Here is a 21,403-nt window from a genome sequence, read left to right on the forward strand (position 1 = left end):
ATGTGTATTGGATGGTATCCAGTGGTAGCAGATACAGTATTGTATGTATCGCAGTATTTACGTATAGTCCAGTATTGAATTATGCTGGAGTTAAAGTGCAATGTGTGGCATACCGTATTGTAGGAGTATGCTGTAGGGTGCTTCAGGGTGTATTAGTTCTGACTGTTCATTAGTCTGATAGCCTGAGGGAAAAAGCTATCCCTCAGTTGGCTTGTGCAGGATCGGATGCTGCAGAGAGAGCAGTCTGTTGGACAGGTGGCTGGAGTCGCTGATGGTCCTCTGGCTTTCCTTATACACCACCTGGTGTAGATCTCATGGAGTGAGGGAAGCTCACCTCCAACAATGTGGTGGGCAGTTTGCACGACCCTTTGCAGAGCTTTGTGGTTTGCAGCGGTGCTGTTTCAAAACCAGACCGTGATGCAGCCAGTCAGGATGCTCTCCACAGTGCAGGTGTAGAATGTTCTGAGGATGTTGGGGCTCATTCCAAACTTCCTCAGTCATTTCAGGAAGAAGAGACGTTGTTGTGCCTTGTTTAGCTTTACATCAGTGTGTGTAGACCATGTGAGATCCTTATTGATGTGAACGCCAAGGAACTTGGGTTGTCTTGTCGATGATGGTGGGTGGGTGTTGTTCTCTGCTCTGTCTCCTGAAATCCACCACCAGCTCCTTGGTCTTGTCAATGCTGAATGAGAGGTGATTTTTTGTATTTATTTATTTATTTTTTATATTTAATCTAACAATAAAAGTAACACAGCCATCAGTGTCAAGACAACAAATGTATTTTTTTTAACTTGGTAATGTATGTGTTTATTTAAAGGTCCCATGACATGGATTATTTCCTTTTCTTTAGATGCTTTTTAATGTTTCCTTAGGTGTATTTATATTGTTAGTATGATTTTTACATTTAGAAATAAAAAGCATTTTGGTCCCACTGTATATTAGGTGGCCTTAACTACTATGTACTTACATAAAAAATAAGTACAATGTACTTATTGTGTTCATATTGTATTGTAAAACACTTTTGCTGCTATTGAGGTGGGATGGGGTAAGGTTAGGGAGAGGGTTGGAGGTATGGGTAAGTTAAAAGGGGGGGTTAAGGTGTAAAGTATGGGTCAACAGTGTAATTAATTATAAATGTAATTACAGAAATTAAATACAGATGTAATTACATGTAGGTTTTTATTAAATATAAGTACAATGTAAAAACATGTATGTACAGAATAAATACATTGTACTAAATTATTAATTAAAATGTAAGTACATAGTAGTTAAGGCCACTTAATATAAAGTGGGTCCAGCATTTTTATATCCGGACATTAGCCCTCTGGCTTGAATGCTCTGTTTGAAGGGGCGTGTCTGCTGTGAGACTCCGAGTAAACCACAACTGTTGTGATTGGCTGACATCTTTGCATTCGAAATGCATATTACATGTGAAACCCCTCTCAAATATATATATATATATATATATATATATATATATATATATATATATATATATATATATATATATATACTATTACAGCTGTCGAGATTAAAGAATTGTGGAAGTGTTGATTATATAATTATTTTTTCGATCTTTTCCCATCACATGAAAGGCTGCAGTGATGAGCATTGAGTAGACAGAGTCTGTTTATCACATGGATGCAGTGATCTCGTCATTATTGCAACACGTTTTCTCACAAAATGCTTTCACCACAGCTAACAGCAAACACATGAATACAGTAAGAGCTCCGTTGTGCAGCATAACAGCGTCATTCATTGTAACGGCAGTTTGGGCAAGTGTGCAGATATACTCGCGATGTGTAACAGCTCCGGAAAAAAGCGAGCATTCTTTAATCACTCTCTGTAGTTAAATCACAATTTAAATAACAGATTTGTTTCATGCTACTAAGAGAAACAACGTGAAGTTGATCGTTTAGTCACTGGCTTGATTCACTGATGCATAAACAGTATTAAAACGATTTAGAAAGAAAGTCTGTGTGAACTTGAATGATTAGCTACCCATCAGAAATCACTGATCACAGATCAGGCATTAATGAACACTGTTACTCACTGTTTGTGGCGGTGCTGTCGAATCCATATCATACAAGTCTGTTTGAAACGCCTGTGCTGACATTGCGACTGAATTATATGTAAATATTTGGGCGGGCAAAGCAGAGAAAGGGGAGGTAACAATTCTCGTTACAACGTCACAACGAGGAGATTCAAGATCAGCCCGTTTGAGCTTCCATTTTCTCAAAGGCAGAGAAAGATAGAAAAATCTCAATTTACACCGATTCAAATTTCTAGAAACTTGGGGAGCATATACAGGCTAGGGGAACTCATATTAATGTTAAAAAACCTCAGAAAGTGAAATTTTCATGTCATAGGACCTTTAAAGATGTAATGGTAAAAGTTTAGAACGGACTATTACACTGAATGACATTTTTGACATTTTGTTTTCACCAAAGTTATTTGAAATATGAAAGTAACCCTTTACTTGCATTTAAGATGTATTTTTATGTATAACATTTCCCTTTTGTTAACTCAATTTTATGGGGACACCAAAATGGTGACATAATGTGCTTGACCCTGTTACATAAGTTAATGTTTATTGCATTAATTTATTATTGGGTGCTACCCTAATTGTGTTTTTCTGTGGGTAACCTGAATTTATATTTGTTGATCATTGCTCATGGGAAGTTTTTGATGAAGCTTAGGAAGAGCAGGTACTTCGTATAGGCTGGTATATTATGCAAAATATCTGGTAACTACAGCTAACATTCCATTTTGCCATTTTTCAGGATTTACACATTGCTTAGGAAGATGTTTTTAATATCTTTTTTTTTTTTTTTTTTAATTTTTTTTTTTTTTAAATGCAAACAAATGAAAGGCTATTGAGGAAGCTAATAACACCATCAAATTCTGACTTATTAGAACATAATATATGCTGTATGAGATTGAATAACCTACACTTTAATTTCAGCAATTCTGTTTGTTCTGTGATTGGATCCTCAGACAATCATTAGCAGCCCTCGTTTAAAGCCTGAATGCAGTTCAAGTCAATCCATTGAAAAACTGACCTGATGTACCACCTGAAATAATCTTACATTGAGGGTCATGGTGAATCAGTCAGTGCAAGCCTGCTGAGAGACATTATTATGATGTCATTGTCCATGGACACAATGATTCATTCCCAGTGTCTGTGTCATCATCAGCACAATTTCCTCTCATAGCCTGCACAAGAATAACTGACCCATTGTTGTTTGATTTTGTTCAAATGCCTGTAAGCTTAAATATAATCCAATTTCCATAATTGAAGAAATGCATTTGTTAATATTGATTCTTCATACCAACACCAGAGGATGTCCCGAGGGGTGAAAAAAAAAAACAGTGAAAAAAATTCACATTCACATTTTATCAAGCAGCCACTTTTAAGCAGCTGTAACTCCAGATAAATTGCTTATTCTGTGCCCTCCAAGCTTTTGGGAACCCTGGTTTAATGAAGTGGAAAAGTCTTTTTTGTAATGGCTCCGATTCATTGTGTTGTCCTGTCAGAGTTGGAATGGAGAAATCATTGCAGATGCTGTCAGAGAGGTGGACAAAAGGCAGAGAGAGAAGGTCAGGCCACAGAGTCAACAGGGACAGAATTACCAATCCACCTTCTCCAGTGCACACAAGCCATGACTCAAGTGGAATGTTGGAATTATTGTTCGAGTCTCCTGTGAGTGCTGTGATGCATCAGATTCTGAAACATAACCATATGTCACTCATTTGCTGATTATTTCTATAAAGCTGTATTAAGCAGTTTGTATTAGACAAAGCACTATTGAAATAAAATGTACTAACATTCGTGACATTCTACTGTGGAACACAAAAGGTGGGTTCCCTTCTTCTAGGGGTCACTATGGGGGATGAACTTCAGTGTGACCAGTGTTTGAAACATATATCTAGAAACAACAATAACATTGGCCAGAGTTAGCCTATGACATTACCTAATCATAGTATAAAAGGGCGCCGGGATAACATGTCATCCTCTTCTTTGTCTTCACTACTGTTTGTATATGTTAGTGTTAAGCTAAACATGACTAGAAGTCAATGTTCTCTCACCAGAGGCTTTGCTCTGATACCTGAAGTTTCACATGGCTCGTGTGCTGTATGTGTGCGGTGAAGAGCAAGTGCGTTCAGCTCTCAAGAGAGTTGGATGTGCTCTGTATTCATTGCTTGTTTCTTGTGAGGGTTAAGCATGAATTGAAAGTGCTCATCTCACGAGGAGGCAGCTTGTACTCACCTTGATGATTAATGCGTTCCCCATTCGTTCTTGACGCAGCTCGAGTTCCTGAAGAGGAACTACAGTTGTTAAAATAATACCATATTGAGCAACTAAAGTCCAATATCGAATCGTCCTTTTTCAAGTTTCAATCAGGTTTCTGACCACATCACAGAACAGAGACCTCTGGTCCTGGAGGGCCACTACCATGCAGAGTTTAGCTTCAGACCTCATAAAAACTCACCTGCCTGTGGCCCCGTCCACACGGAAATGGAGCTTACCCCAATCCGATCTTTTTTTTCCTCGTGTCAAGAAATATCCGCGTCCACACGAAACGCAAATAATGTAGTATACATGCCAGACCAGTATGTGGTGCTGTAATTCTGCCACAGAAATACACTAAAAACAGAGAAGAAGACTTGGACTATGCTCATAAACCTTGCACGTGGTACACAAACGAACATGGAACAATAGATTTATTAATCTGTGTTAATGTTAGTTAATAAAAAGACAATCGTTCAGTGTTTGTTCATGTTTTTGTTGCTGTTTCATGATGTAGAGGTGTCTGACTAGGGGGGAGACGTTGGCTGATGACTTCATCGTTTCAGAAAATAAACGGATTAGCCGTCCAGACGAAAACGTAAACGGGACCCGGTTTCAAAAAATAGCGGTTTAACCTTACGAAAACGGCAGGTCCGTGTGGACGAAACGCCTATCTGATAAAAATTTTTTGCGTATTCACAGAAACGCGTCTCCGTGTGGACTGGGACTGTATCTATCTAGTAATCCCGAAAACACTGATTGCCTTGTTCAGGTGTGTTTAATTAGGGTTGGAGCTAAACTCTGCAGGACAGTGGCCCTCCAGGAGTGAAGTTGCCTATGCCTGTGATAGTCGCTTAAATTCTGATTCTGGCAAATCAGTGCTGGTACTATTAGATCTCATTGCTGCGTTTGACACTGTCAAACATAACATACTACTAGAGAGACTGGAAAACTGGATCGGGCTTTGTGGCATGGTAATTAAATGGCTCAGATCATACTTTATATGAGTATAGGAGAGCATAAGTTGACTTCCATGACATGCGGAGTCCTACATGGCTCAATTTTTGCACTGCTGTTGTTTACTGCTCCCACTAAGGGAGAATATACAGTAAAAAGCTCTGTTCGCTTTTGGAACACAATTTAAGATATTTTGGATAAAAACCTATATATATATATATATATATATATATATATATATATATATATATATATATATATATATATATATATAAACTTTATTCAATAATTCCTTTTGTTAAAGGTCTCTTCTGTGTCACTCCATATCACCGTGTTGTGTATGCTCTTCTGTGTCCTCTGCGCCACAAGGATGCAATGTTTTATTTAAAATAAAAGCTTAATACACGTAGAAACACACTATTAATCAATTAACACGCACTGCTGTTGTTTACTGCTCCCACTAAGGGAGAATATACAGTAAAAAGCTTTGTTCGCTTTTGGAACACAATTTAAGATATTTTGGATAAAAACCTATATATATATATATATATATATATATATATATATATAAACTTTATTCAATAATTCCTTTTGTTAAAGGTCTCTTCTGTGTCACTCCATATCACCGTGTTGTGTATGCTCTTCTGTGTCCTCTGCGCCACAAGGATGCAATGTTTTATTTCAAATAAAAGCTTAATACACGTAGAAACACACTATTAATCAATTAACACGCACGCATCAAACATTTGAATGGTTGTATATCATAGTTTCTGAAATTCATTAAAGAGCATAAATGTTTTTTCAATATTGATAATCAGAAATGTTTCTAGAGCAGCAAATCAGCATATCGGTATGATTTCTTAAGGATCGGGTGACACTGAAGACTGGAATAATGATGCTGAAATTTCAGCTTTAATCACAGAAATAAATTACATTTTACAATTTATTCATAAAAAAAAAAAAAAATTTAACTAATTATAACTTTAAAAAATTGTAATATAATTTATTTATATGATGGCAAAGATGAATAAATAACATTTTATTTATCCTTTAATCCTAAAAAAAAGTATCACAAAATATTGTGTTAAAATGACGGATCAGATGCGTGTGGATCCAACACACAGAGTTCAATCAACAGAGATAATCCAGTAGATTAAACGAAGGCAGAGCATGGGTTGGGGCTGGCAACAGACAGGGCACAGAATAAACAATCCAACAAACTAATTACAAGGGCTGACGGCAGAAAATCAGAATCAGTAGAACAGTCCAGGATAATACACAAGAGGTAGTAAGCAGGGTAGAGCGCTTAGAAATGTTAGCTGGAGCAAAACAAGACTTTGCAGTGACTGAGAGTTTGGCGACTGCTTAAATAGGGAGTTGATAGCAAGCACCTGTACCAGCAATCAGTACCAAGCACGGGGTAGATGGAAATGTAGTCCGAGGAATGTTAGTACTCAGGAGAGGGTGCCCTCCAGTAGTAATCAGAGAGCCACAGAAGCCTGATTTGAGACAGAGCACCCTCCTTGCGAGTGGCTCCTGAAGCGAGGGAGAACATGACGTGGAGGCCTTCCATGAGGATGAGATGCTGGTTTGTTGGGATGAGCTCTATGGAATTCCTCAGTAAGTGAGGGATCCAGAATAACCAGAGAATAAACCCAAGACCTTTCCTCAGGGCCATAACCTTCCCAATCGATAAGATACTAAAGTAACCTGCCCTGGCACCAAGAATCCAGGACTTCCTGAAAAGTTTGCAAAGCCCAAGAAGTGCTGTAATTCTTTAACAGTGGTCTGTTGTGGCCAGTGTGGGAAAGAATACCCTTTACGGTCATCCATCACTACTCCCTTTGCACTAATGATATAACCGAGAAAAGATGTGTCTAGAGGAATTCACACTTCGCCACTGAAGCACTGCCCTCACTTGTTGCACATGTGAGTCCTAGGTATCAGAAAAGATCAGGATATCAACAATATAGACAATGACCAATTGATTCAGCATGTCCCAGAAGACATCATTGATGAAGGCTTGAAAGGATTGTTGACCAATCCGAATGGCATTACAAGATATTCATACTGTCCAGCTATTGCCGAGAAAGCAGTCTTCCATTCGTCCCCTTCACGGATGCAAATCAGGTTGTAGGCACTGCGAATGTCGAATTTGGTGAAATATTTGGCAGTAATAGGGCTGTTATAGCGCTGCTGGGACCAGAGGTAGAGGGTAACGGAATTTGACTGTGATCTCATTAAGACTGCGGTAATCAATATATGGTCAAAGACCTCTATCTACTCCATCATATTACTAAAAGTCTAACTGAATGCACCAAACTGAATGAAATGATATTATATTAAAGCGCATGTTGATTGAAAGAATATTTATTGTTATTTATGCATTTAATTCTAGCACATTAAGCGGCTGTGTCCAATATGTATGAAACGTCATTTATCATCCTAATTAAAGAGAGTACACCCAAAAATGAAAACCATTTATTTCCTTTATGTCGTCTACACGTGACAAACCTGTTGGTTTTGATTACCAGCATTCTTCAAAGTATCTTTTGAGTTCTGCAGAAAAACTAATTTTTTTTTTTTAAAGGGGTTTAAAAAGAAGAAAAAAAGAAGGGGGGATTGATGTAATAACGTAAATGACTGAATTCTGGGGTCACTATACTTTTAAGTAAATTAGTAGAAACACTTTTCACTAGGCCTCACTGTGCAGAATAAAATGCCACAATAAAATGCTTGAAAAATACACATTTATTACATCCATAGCTTCCTGTTGGTCAGTTTGTCTCATCAGTTAAGAATCCCCCAATTGTTGCAGAAAACATTTTATTACATGGTATAATCATGGTCAGTGCAGACATGTTCATCGGTCGACATTTAACTCCATACCATTACAGTTTTAATGCTGTGTCATGCCAGATGACCATGTGACATGTTAGTTACTGGTGTCTCTTTTCTTCACATGGGTTTTTTTTTTTTTTTTATGGGGGGGATTCTGTGCAGAAGATGTGTACTAGCACCCTCTACCATATAATAATGAAAACATTGATTCTAGGAATAGCTCAAATATATTTAGAATTTTTTTAAGTATAAGTCAAGTATACTTACATTTAATTTTTAATATGTTTTTGAGGAGTACATAAAAATTAAACTAAAAGCATACTTTCCTATTTTTAATTTAAAAGAAGTATACTAATAGCACACTTGAATAAATATATTTTTCATAATGGTAGTGTTAGAGGGTCACGTTTTTTAAATAAATAAAAAGAAAGGAAGTAGATAGAATAGAAATAGAAATATAATAGAGAGTTTTAGTGATATAGGGTCAAGTGTAGATCATATCTGAATGGATTGGGCAGGTCATTCCACCAGCATTGAACAGTTAATGCTTGAACAAGGAGTTCACTCTTCCTAATGTTGTATAAGGCAGATCTGCAGGATAGGACAATTTTAGCAATGTGGTCTGTGAAATTCAGCTGATATGATCACAACTCCAAGGGTTTTGACTGTCCTAGAAGCAGAGATGGGACCAAGTCACACATGTGCAAGTCTCAAGTAAGTCTCAAGTCTTAACCTTCAAGTCTCAAGTAAGTCCCAAGTATTTTTTTCTTGGGCAAGTCAAGTCAAGTCAAGTCAAGTCAAATCACAAGCTATGTCAAGTCAAGTCCAAGTCAAGTCACCTTAATATTGTTATTTTACCCGCAGAATCTGATCTTAATAAAGTTAAAAGACAAGATATAAGTAACTGTCAGTAAATTAAAATAATTTGGATTTGCATTGTAAATACTCATGTTCAGTAAAATACATCATGGAATCAAACAAAATTGTAACTTCCTAAAATTATTTATTTTTCACTTCTGCCAACAGTGTTTGAAATGTTTTACATTTTCAACATTGAGTCCATAAAACTAAACATCCAACAGACTCCTCTCTGAACACCTCTCTCTCTCTCTCTCTCTCTCTCTCTCTCTCTCTCACACACACACACACACACACACACACACTCTCTCTCTCTCTCTCTCTCAGAGTATAGAATATAAATAGTATTTTCAGTTGTTTCATACTTTTTGTTATGTACAGTACAGACCAAAAGTTTGGACACACCTTCTCATTCAAAGAGTTTTCTTTATTTTCATGACTATGAAAATTGTAGATTCACACTGAAGGCATCAAGGGCTATTTGACCAAGAAGGAGAGTGATGGGGTATATATATATATGTAATATGCACTTCTCATGATTGGGTAATCGCGGCAGCTACATTTGTTTTTCTGATTAATTGTTTTGCTCTATGAGAAAGACAAGGTAACTAAATATTCGGGGCTTATGCCCCCTTAGCCCAGCCCTAGCGCTGCCCCTGGAATGCGTTTTTTTGACGGCCTGCTAGCGGATCATTAGGGGCCGTTCACATCACGTCTTTTGCGCGCGCAAGTTCGTTGTTTCCAATATAGGCGCGCGGTATGCGCGCTCATAATGGAAGCAACGCGCTCACGACGCGCACCGCATCGAGTTAAAAACATCTAAACTTTTCAGAATGCTGCAAGCGCACTGCAGGTCATGTGACAATAACTAACCAATCAGCTTCATCCTTTCCCGTATCAACGTTGAAAGCTCAGCTAACATGAAGGAACAGCTGTTCATAGCTGTATCTGGATTGCCATTTTGAAATGAATTTAGTAGCAGAGCTACAGCGAGCGATTTTTAGTGCTGTAAATCCATTTATCCTTTGCTGAAATTTCTACGTCTTCATTGAGAGAGAGCGTGTCATGGATGCTTAGCAACGACAGACGCCCCAGGAGCACTTCTGCCCAAGCGCTTTGGAAAGAAGGAGAAAGCGGCGCGACTAGCGTTTTCCACGCATTTTTAGTCGCGAACTATTGAAGACAAAAGCGATGACCCTCGGTACCTCTCAGGCTGACATGTTGATGTGATGTGATATCTGATTTAAGTGGGCGTGGTGTGTGTAAGGTAGAGAGGGCATGACTGATGATAGTTTCCTGATCCAGTCACGACGCTATTCTCAGCCTGCGCTCCAGCTGAGTAATCAACTTTATTTAAAAAAAATAATTTATATATTTTATATTCAAACTGAATACATGATTTGATTAACACTCAAGTCATTCAAGTCATCGTGTCTCAAGTCAAGTCAAGTCCCGAGTCTTTAACTTCCAAGTCCGAGTCAAGTCTCAAGTCCTAAAAATAGCGACTCGAGTCGACTCGAGTCCAAGTCACCAAGTCACAAGTCCCCATGTCTGCCTAGAAGGTATTATGATTGATGCACCTAGTTGGATGGAGAAATTTTGATAAAATTGAGTGTCATCAGCATAGCAGTGATATGAAAAGCCATGTATCTGAATGAAAGGAACCTAGTCATGCCATGTAGATAGAGAAAATAAGTGGTCCCAGAACTGAGCCTTGAGGCACCCAAGTAGATGTTGTGACTTGGACACCTCACCCCTCTGAGATACCTTGAAGGACCTATCAGAGAGGTACAGTAAATTCGAACCACTGGAATGCAGTTCCTGAAATGCCCTTTGCCATGAAGGTTGACATGAGGATCTGGTGGTTAACACATGTTAAAATCAGAGAAAATATCCAGAAAAAATAAGTACTAAATATTTGGAAGATGCTGCAAATCTTAAACAATCAAGAGCAGTGTAGTCTCGGTTGAATGTCCACTTCTGAAGCCAGACTGGTTGCTGTCCAGAACATTGTTCTTTGTGAGAAAGGCTGAAACTTGGTGAACACAACTCAACTAAGTGTTTTTGTGACACCGGCCTGTACATTTCTAAAAGTGCTGAGTAAAAAGTGGTTTCTTAAATAGTGGGGTTATCAGACCCACTTCTACTACTTCTGCCTCTGAAAGTGCAGAGAAGGACATTAGTGAGTGTTGAGATCAAAAGCAGGCAAGTGGTATATGGAAGCAGCCTGAGGTTTATCTAGGTGGATGCTAAAGTCTCCAAACATAACCAAAGGAATACCTTCTCAGGAAAGTTTGAGAGCAACACATCGTACTCTTCCAAGAAATTATCTAGTGGACCTGGGGGATCATAAACAACTTAAAAAATAGATTTTAAGAAGGTGTATGATATTAGCTGAATGTGATTCAAATGTGCTGTTGATTTAATGTCCAATCATTAAAGATAAACAGAACAGTACTGTACCTCCACCTCTTCCAGTCAGATGCGGTATGTGGGAAAAAGATAAATTATTGGAGAGGGCTACATGTTTAGCAGTATCCTTTGATTTGATCCAGGTCTCTGTCAGTGCCATGAGGTTGAGCCTTGAATAACTAGAAATAGATGTAATGAAAATAGCTTTTTTTTTTTTTTTTCTTTTTTTTTTTTTTATCTCAGACTGCCAATTCCAGATACCATTAGGAAAAGAAAGTAGTGTATTAGAAGGCAAAATGCATATGTTGTCAGGATTGCGCTGCCTACAGTTTGTGATGTGTGTTTTGTGATTATTAGTAATAGCATTTGGAAGTAAATAGTAAAGATTGGTCATATAAACTGAAATAGACTTGAAACAAGTTGTATGGCTGAAGCAAGGAGCAGTATTCAATCGCTTGTTGGTGTCCTTGCTCGGTGGAGTTGCTGGTCTTTACATTCTTTGGTTTACACAAGAGGACTGCTGTGGTATATTAATCCTTGTGAAAAAGTGCACTTAAGTATACTTTTATAAAGTGTACTTATTGTGGAAATAATATACTTTAAAAGAACACATATAAGTGCAAATTGAATAAGTTATTTTCAACACTTAAGTACATTGTATTTGTAATTAATGTCAAATGTATCACATTTTAAAGATATATTATATGCAACAAGTTTATTAATATTGAGTAATAACTTTTGAGTGATTTTTTTGAACAACTTGAGTGGGACTCAAATGGGACTTTTTAGTACATCTTTATATGTACAATTATAGGTTCATAATTGCTTCTAGTGTCTTTAAAATATGCTTAAAGTGTACTAATAATGTACTGAGAAGCAATTAATGTGAACTAACATACACAAGACCTTTTGTCATTAAAGTGTAATCTCTTTAAGTACACTTAAGTGGCCTTTAATTTAAATAATATGATATTATCGGCAAATACACTTTTTTAAAAGGTTGTACTTTTAATACAATTAAGTACACTTCTTTTTCACAAGGGAACCTTTTTATACCAGTCTGATCAACTCTAATTGAATTCAGCTGAACACATTTTACTGTTTCTCTTTTTAAAATTCGGCCCGAATTTTTTTTTAACTTGCGGTTTAACGAGAGGTGATCATCCTTTTCCGACCCACAATCGGATGCTCAGATGAATTTTTTGACAAGTCAGAAATGTTGGTTGCTCCCTCATGAGTGTATCGCACAGTTGAGGTAGAGCTATTATCCAACTCATGTGTTTATTTCGCTCATATAATGCAGTGAAGTTGCAGCACCACGATTGGACCATATGGTGTGACAAAATAAATCCTGAGCTTTGGCTTTTAAAGTGCATGTGATTTACTCATACAGTGAGAGTTGGTATTTAACAGAAATGCTGCTGAAATCATACAGTGTATGCCTGGTTTAAAACAACAAAGGGCCAGGCAAGTGCGCAAAACTGACAAGGTGCATGATACAGCACAATACAAAATGCCACTTAAGCACGTCTCATTTCTCATGTACAACAAATTTGACTTGTGAGATGCAACAATGTCCTATTCATTTACACACTTTTAAGTTATATATTTGGAATAAATAAGTTGGTCCAGTTCACAAAACCTCTTGAAATGATTAATTCACAAATTTGACTATTCATTTCTCATGTTAATCTCACTAACTTGTTTCAATTAATGTTGGATTTATGAACAAATCAAGTTCAAATCCGTGATCCATTTGCAAAACCTGCTTGAATTATATCAGTTCAAATTACTTCATTTTGGTATATTTCTTACACAAAGGTGTGTGTGTCGTGTGTCATCAGAAGACTTAGAATACAAGTTTGGAATGAGATTCTGGTGAGTCAGTAATGGCAGTTTTCATTTTTGGGCGAGCTGTGACTTTAAAATCTGTTTGGATAAGTGATGAGCAATACTAGTATGTATGCTACTTCTTTCATTCTAATGTTTTATTGTTCCTTAACAATAAAACATTAGTATGGTAATTATTGTAATTATGTTTCTAAGGAAACCTAATTGAGAGAGAGAGAGAGAGAGAGAGAGAGAGAGAGAGAAGAAAAAGAAGGTCTTTGCTCTACAAGTTATTTTGCACATAGATGGATCAGAGCTAGGAGAAACCATATGGGGTTCTTTCTCTGCTCTGTCCTTCACGTGTTAATGAGACAAATAAATCACCCCAGCATCCTGCCTTCTTTCTGAGATGGGAGCAATGAATCCCAGCCTCCCACTGCCTGCTAATCATTGGGTAGGTCCATGCGGATTAAACCTTTTGTATGGCTGCCAGTTCTGGCCGCTCCCACAATGTCTGCTTCTCCTGTCCTGTTGAGATCTCTGTTTACCCGTGGAGGCTGTCCAGAACAGGGTCTTCTGCAGGGACTGGGCTCTCTGAGTAGTGGCTAGCCAGAGACTAGTAAACCGAAATCAAGAACTGCTGCCTATAAAGGAAACACTCTCTTTTAAATGAGTCGTTTGAACAGATAGAGGCTATGTTCAGACTGCTAGCAAACATCTAATTTTATTTATTTATTTATTTATTATTATTTTTGCCTATCTAGATGGGTTTTTGACAGTCTAGACCCCCCTTCCTCAAATCTTACCCTGGAGGTCCAATGCACTGCAGAGTTTAGCTCCAACCCTGATTAAAGTCACCTGTCTGCAATTTTCGAATGATCCCAAAGACATTGATTGACACTTATTAGCATCCTCAGGTGTGTTTGATTAGGGTTAGCGCTAAACTCTGCAGGAAAGTGGATCTCGAGGTCCAGATTTGAAGATCCCTGGTCTAGACAGTAAAAAAAAAAAAAAAAAAAAAACGTACATTCTGATTTTCTGACTCCAAATCACATTTGGAAGTGGTTTTGAATTTGATTCAAATCAGATTTTTACAGACGCATTCAGACAGCGATAGAGTAAAACCCGGTGACTGAAATGCTGGAAGTATTTACAAGTATATGGTATTCAAACAAAGCCAAAGCTGGCCGTGACTAGAGCAAGGAACATGGCTTCCCTGTCAAGGAAACGAGACACTGCGTCCTCTTACGGGACACTATGGGGAACACCTCGTCGTGACCCGTGTCTGAAGCATACTTTGAAAAAGCCAACGTGTTGACCGGCGACAGCCTCTGATGTCACTACCGGTGCGACTATAAATACATGCCCATAGGACCTGTCACTTATCTTCTTCGTCTTCATTGACTGTTTTGTTTGAAGAATGCATCTGAGAAACGACCAAAATGGTAAGAGCGATCTATCATTGCTATCATGGCATCCACTAGCAAGGCGTTTAAACAGTGCGTGCATCCATGTCAGCGTTATTTGACACCTGATGACACACACAGTCTTTGCGTCTCTTGTTTGGGCAAAGAGCACGAGCGCGATGTCCTCGAGGGGGCAATCTGCGTGCTCTGCGAGCGTTTTTCTGTGGAAAAGCTCCTCTCTAATTTATCCTTCTTTTCGGGGAAAGAGGGACGGCCATCTGGTTCCCGCGGCTCAGGTCCCGCCGTTGCCGAGGCATGGAGGAGAATGAGCTCATGGGGATCACAGGTGGATCTCGCTGAGGAGTGTGGAGATGGACTTTTCCTTTCACACTCGCATGGGGAGCTGAATTAGACTTGCCATGGAAGCGTGCCAGAAATGTGACGTTGCAAGGTCACCTCGATGAGCGTTATTTGTCTGACCATAGCCCTCCAGGCCAAGTGAGCCTTCCATTCTTGCCTGACTTACATGCAGAAGTCGAAAAGGGAATAGAAGAGGCCGTTTTCCTCTTGCATCCATCGGTTTCAGCATACGAGTTATGCTAATATCGAGGGCATGCACAAAAACGGCTATGAGAGGATGCCCCCTGTAGAAGAGAAGCTGGCTAGCTATCTCTCTGTGGGGGAAACATCCTCTCTTAAATCTCCCTCTTTGCAATCTAAGCCCCTCCAGGATACATCCCACTTAAATGGTAAATCATACGCAGCAGCAGGTCAGGCTGTGGCTTCATTGCACATGATGGCAGTGCTTCAGGCTTACCAGGCTGACCTGCTGAGGGACCTGGATACAGGCGAGGGCCTTTCAGCTGACCAGGTAGCCGAGCTGGGCTGCACCACAGACCTCTCTCTCCGTGCCACCAAGCAGGCCGCCTCCACCATGGGTAGGTCTATGGCGGCCATGGTGGTAATGGAGAGACATCTGTGGGTGAACCTGGCAGACATCGTGAAGGAAGAAAGGGGGTTTCTTCTCGATGCTCCGGTCTCACCTTTTGAGCATTTCGGTACCTCCGTCGAGATGGTGGTCGAGAAGTTCAGGGAGGCAAGGGCGCACTCAGCTGCCTTTAAATCCTTTATTCCATGAAGGTCCAGGTCCGAGCCCGAACAACAAAGGGGTCCTGGCCCATCTCGAGCTGAGGATCGAAGACGGGCGCAGAAGGGCAGGGGCAAGAGGAATCACGGGTCACGAAGAGCCACCAGCTCTCCACCTGATCAAGGTTAGGTGGAAAGTTTCTCACATAACAGTCTCCTATCCTGGACCTATGATGTTTTGGTTGGTCCTATTTTTCATAGTGACCACCTTACTGACGGTCCGGACCAAAAGGGGACGCCCCATAATGGGGACTCCAGTACAGGAGGGTGGGTGAGAATGTAACCCTTTCTTTATCTGATTATGGGTGTTATGTTGCTGGTGGTTATATGTCTACTAACAAACTCTGTGAGTTTCCTTTACAGTGCTGAGTTCCGGCCTCGTGCTCTGGTATTAGGTGGCCAAGATCACAGGCTTTCAGCAGGCGGCGTGGAGTGAGACCCATGTGTGGGAAGCAAGTGCTCTGTGGTTGCCCATCCCACACCCCCTCCCGAGGAGTCTGGCTGATCCTCAGAACTGGCACAGCACTGCAGGGAATTCCATGGATGTCCGGCCAGGTCACCCTGAGGCGATCTCCTGGCCGCTTAGTGACGTCCAATGGGAAGGTGGTAGTTACAGAAGTCTTTCTGTATGTACTGCCTCAGGTGATGCTCCCCTCGCTTGAGGTTTGGAAAATTGGAATCTTTCAGTACACACGCTAAGCCTGTGTACTTTCTCAAAACCACATGGTGGTCAGTGTGCACGTGAACACTTTGCGCACTGTCTGAAATCCACGTAAGTGGTAAGTGTGCACGCAAGACTTTGCACACTTTCTGAAATCATGTAAGGTAGGAGTTACGCGCTCCGGTTCGTTCCCTTTCTTAAGATGATTAGCCCTGGGTTCCTTGGGCTTCATTCAACCAGTGTGTATTTGTTACACACCTCAAGCATCGCTTCCCTCAACATGAGGTGCTGTGTGGGCAATTCTCGTGGTAGTTTAGCAGCGCTCCCCTTTTCCAAACGGAAAGGGTCACCTATGAGCGTGCTACTCTGAGCTCGGAGTCCTCCTCTCATAGGAGACTGAATCCTCAGGTTTTTCAACAGAGAGCTCCAGTATTGCATACTGTTTTTGAAACGCACTGTGAGAGCAGACCTCCTGCTGAGGCAGGGGCTGAGGCTTGAGGAATGGCGCCTTCACACCAAGGTGATTAAGCAGAGTTAGAGAGGTTGGCCAGACTTGGGTGGATCGGTTTTACGGCTTGAGAGAGCATCGCACTATCCCCTCTGGCTTCCTCTGACTCATCCAGCTCCACTGGGGCTGGACGCCATAGTACAGGCATGGCCGAGGCTTCATCTGCACATTTCTTCCTCCAATTGCTCTGCTCCCGGGCCATTCCATCTAAGAGCTGCTCTATCAGAGCGCCACGAGAGCCCCTTCTTAGAACAGTATTTGTAAATCCATGCTATGTTAAGTGTGCACGTGAAGTCTTTGCGCACTTTCTGAAATCCACACTGTGGTAAGTTTTTTCTAAAATCCTATATGGTGAGGGCTTCTCGCAGCTGCTTCGTGCCCTTTCTTGAGTCGTTAGCCCCGTTCATCTTGGGTGCCACTCCACCCAGGTATCCTCTGATACCTATCTAGAACAGGGCGTTGCTACTAGAGAACTGTTGGTACAGAGCTCTTTCAGCAAGTTTTTGCGAAAGCAAGTGGCAGCCCCTGTGTGACAGGCAAGACTTGGTAAAGAACATGCTAGGTTCTTAGCCGTATGCCTTTAAAAGAATCTTTGGTGAGTCCAAGCCTTCAGCTCTACCCCAGGCTGAGGCCCTACAGGTAAGTTGGGTATGTATCTTAGTATGGAAGCATATGGGTAGCATTATTCAATTTGGGATGCAATATGCAAAATGACAATGCAATATGTAAAATGGCAATGCATTTCTGTATTTACATTTACATTTTCCAATACATTTCTGCAACGTTTGGGGCAAAATGAAAATGAAAATTAAATTACATAATTTTCATTTGCCATTTACTACACCAGTTTTAATATGTAAAATGAATATTAATTTTAACGCTTTATAAGTTGCAAAATTAAAATGAAAATGTATTACAGAAATGATAAGATATGTCTAACATGTTAAAGCAAAAACTGTGGCAAAATGATCATTTAAATTCTATTTTTCTTAATTGCATTAACACTCACAGTCAAGACACTTACGATTGCATTTTCATTCGGTGTCCCGCAATGAATGTAGCAAAACTCAATGTGCACATTGAAAATGCATTCCGAGCCGATCACGTGTCCCCGCCCTCGCGCCACGTCGATCATTGTGTGAACAAGGCGGGGCTTACAGAAGGTCAGAGACTCAAGTCTCAAGAAGAGGATTCAATCAAGTGAGACAACATGGACAAGACAGTTGGTCCGTGTATGTTTTGATCATTTCGGTTTATGGCTTCAATATTTCATTCGCACTTGTGGGCGGAGCTGAAACGCTGCTTTCATCTGATTGGTCGAATCGGAGCGGTTTTCATCTGACAGCCTTCAGCTGAAATGTCTGAAACTACACTCACTGTTAATTAGCATAATATTTGAATCAGATGTAGCTGGGCACATAATTCGTGCTGCTGAGACCTGCAAACTATTTCTAGGTTGTAGTATTGTATGAATATTGTCCCACTGATAAAAACAGTGCAAATAGTTCTGTCCCTTTGGATAACAGTAAAGTGGAAATAAATATAGTTACATTTATGAAATAAAATTAAATAGGATTTTTTGGGAAGGTAAGTCTGGCCAGTTATACAAGCAACACGAGTCGGACGAGTCTAAAGATATGAGCTGAATTGGGTGAAACATTAAAGTTCTAGTCTGTGTCAATTACTCTCATAATAAATAATAATAATAATGTTAACTGTATTTTTCGGTATAAGTTGCATCAGTCCAAAAATACGTCATGACGAGGAAAACAACATATCGTCATGACGTATTTTTGACTTATATAATATAAGTCTCACTGGACTATATGTCACATTTATTCAAGACCAAGAGAAAACATTACCGTCTACAGCCGCGAGAGGGCGCTCTGGGGTAGGCTACAGGAGCTCTGAGCAGCATAGAGCTAATTTTACTATTTTTATTTAGAAATGTAACTATATTCATTTTTACAATTATTTATTAATGTCACACACACACACACACACACACACACATACCTAGTGCCTTATGACTTAAAAGATGAGAGTGGTAAATGTTACAGACATGGAACTGTTCAGTCTATTATTGATTTTAATTTCCACTTCACTGTTATCCAAAGGGACAGAACTATTTGCACTGTATTTATCAGTGGGACAATATTCATACAATACTACAACCTAGAAATAATTTGCAGGTCTCAGCAGCACGAATTATGTGCCCAGCTATATCTGATTCAAATATTATGCTAATTAACAGTGAGCGTAGTTTCAGACATTTCAGTGCTTCATTCGCACTGACTCTTTTGCCTGAAAGAATGACAAGACCGAGCTGAAGGCTGTCAGATGAAAACCGATCCGATTCGACCAATCAGATGAAAGCAGCGTTTCAGCTCCGCCCACAAGTCCGAATGAAATATTGAAGCCATAAACAGAAATGATCAAAACATACACGGACCAACTGTCTTGTCTATGTTGTCTCACTTGATTGAATCCTCTTCTTGAGACTTGAGTCTCTGACCTTCTGTAAGCCCCGCCTTGTTCACGCAATGATTGACGTGGCGCGAGGGCTGGGACACATGATCGGCTCGGAATGCATTTTCCATGTGCACATTGAGTTTTGCTACATTCATTGCGGGACACCGAATGAAAATGCAATCATAAGTGTCTTGACTGTGAGTGTTAATGCAATTAAGAAAAATAGCATTTAAATGATCATTTTGCCACAGTTTTTGCTTTAACATGTTAGACATATCTAATCATTTCTGTAATACATTTTCATTTTAATTTTGCAACTTATAAAGCGTTAAAATTAATATTCATTTTACATATTAAAACTGGTGTAGTAAATGGCAAATGAAAATTATGTAATTTAATTTTCATTTTAATTTTGCACCAAACGTTGCAGAAATGTATTGGAAAATGTAAATGTAAATACAGAAATGCATTGCCATTTTACATATTGCATTGTCATTTTGCATATTACATCCCAAATTGAATAATGCTACCCATATGCTTCCATATCTTAGGCCTTTGGCCATAAGGGATAATGTCATGGACAGCCGTCGAGCCGTCCCAGGGGTGACTCCCGGTGAAATGGTAGAGTTGGTACTTAGTGTTTGCCATGATTCTGGCCTGCACTCCCCTCAGCATGGCGGCGTGGGTATACTGTTCCCCTTTAGTGTCCCCTAAGAGGACGCAGTTCGAAGTTCCCTTGACAGGGAACGTCTCAGGTTACGAATGTAACCATGGTTCCCTGAGAGGGAACGAGACACTGCATCCTCTAGCTCCCTGCCATGCTTCGGACACAAGCTTCACGAAGAAGATAAGTGACGAGTCCTACAGGCGCGTATTTATAGTCACGCCAGTAATGACGTCAGAGGCTGTCGCCGGCCAACACGTTGGCGTTTTTCATAGTATGCTTCAGACACGGGTCACAACAAGGTGTTCCCCATAGTGTCCCCTAAGAGGACGCAGTGTCTTGTTCCCTCTCAGGGAACCATGGTTACATTCGTAACCTGAGACGTTTTAGTTATTTGGAGAGCGAGACGATACATCTCCTGGATTAATTTTAGAAGACTTATTTGGGTACACCTATGTCATCAAACCACCCCATGCAGATAGGTTGGTTATGTCTAGACACACTGATCTTATTCCATTACAATAAATTAACTGAGAAATCCAATCTGCCTGCAGTCTGATTTTATGATCCCTGTCTTGTTCTTCTCTTTTTTTTGTGTTTTTTATTTTTTATTTTTTTGGAGCACACTTGTCAACTTTTATGTTGAAGTTTATTTTATGTTCCTGTTGTTTCTGTTTCACTTCCTGTGTTTAGGTCATGTCCCCAGAGATTGGTTGCATCTGAAAACTTAAGCAGATGACTTGCTGCCTCGCTTTTGATTCAGGCAGTGACTTTGCAGGCAGTGTTTTTGCACGAAGGCACCTCATGAAACTTATTTTAGACAGGCTTCTGGGGCAAAGTAATAGTTTAGTGATCTACAGCAAAATATAGAGAGCTTTGGTGACAACTAAGTGGATATTTCAATACTACAGTATTATTATTTTTTTATCAAAAATGCAGACCGCAACTTTATTTTTTGGCTTAACTGTCACAGAATGGAACGCACAGCATTGTGGGATATCTAAGGGAGCGAATAATACATCTATGCTGCCTTCAAAAATCGGCCAGATGAAGGCATCTCAGGAGACAGGAACTGAAGCTAACACTGAATTCGGATGTGCCTTGATGCCTTCCTACCTTGGAATGCGAACTCCAAAGGCAACATTTTTCAGTTTTTGGATGCAGCCATTGCCTTAATATAGGGAGATTACTTATTATTGGAAAAAGCATAATGGTCAACTTGGGTCACGTGTGCCTTGATAACCAATCACATTATTGAATTTCAGTCAGAGATGTGCAACACTCAGTTGCTGTTTACGGATACCATAGGAATGAATGAGAAATCCCTTAAGCGGTGAATCAAAGCCTCAACGTAAAG

This window comes from Carassius auratus, chromosome 2, assembly GCF_003368295.1.
Source record: "Carassius auratus strain Wakin chromosome 2, ASM336829v1, whole genome shotgun sequence".
Classification (NCBI taxonomy): domain Eukaryota; kingdom Metazoa; phylum Chordata; class Actinopteri; order Cypriniformes; family Cyprinidae; genus Carassius; species Carassius auratus.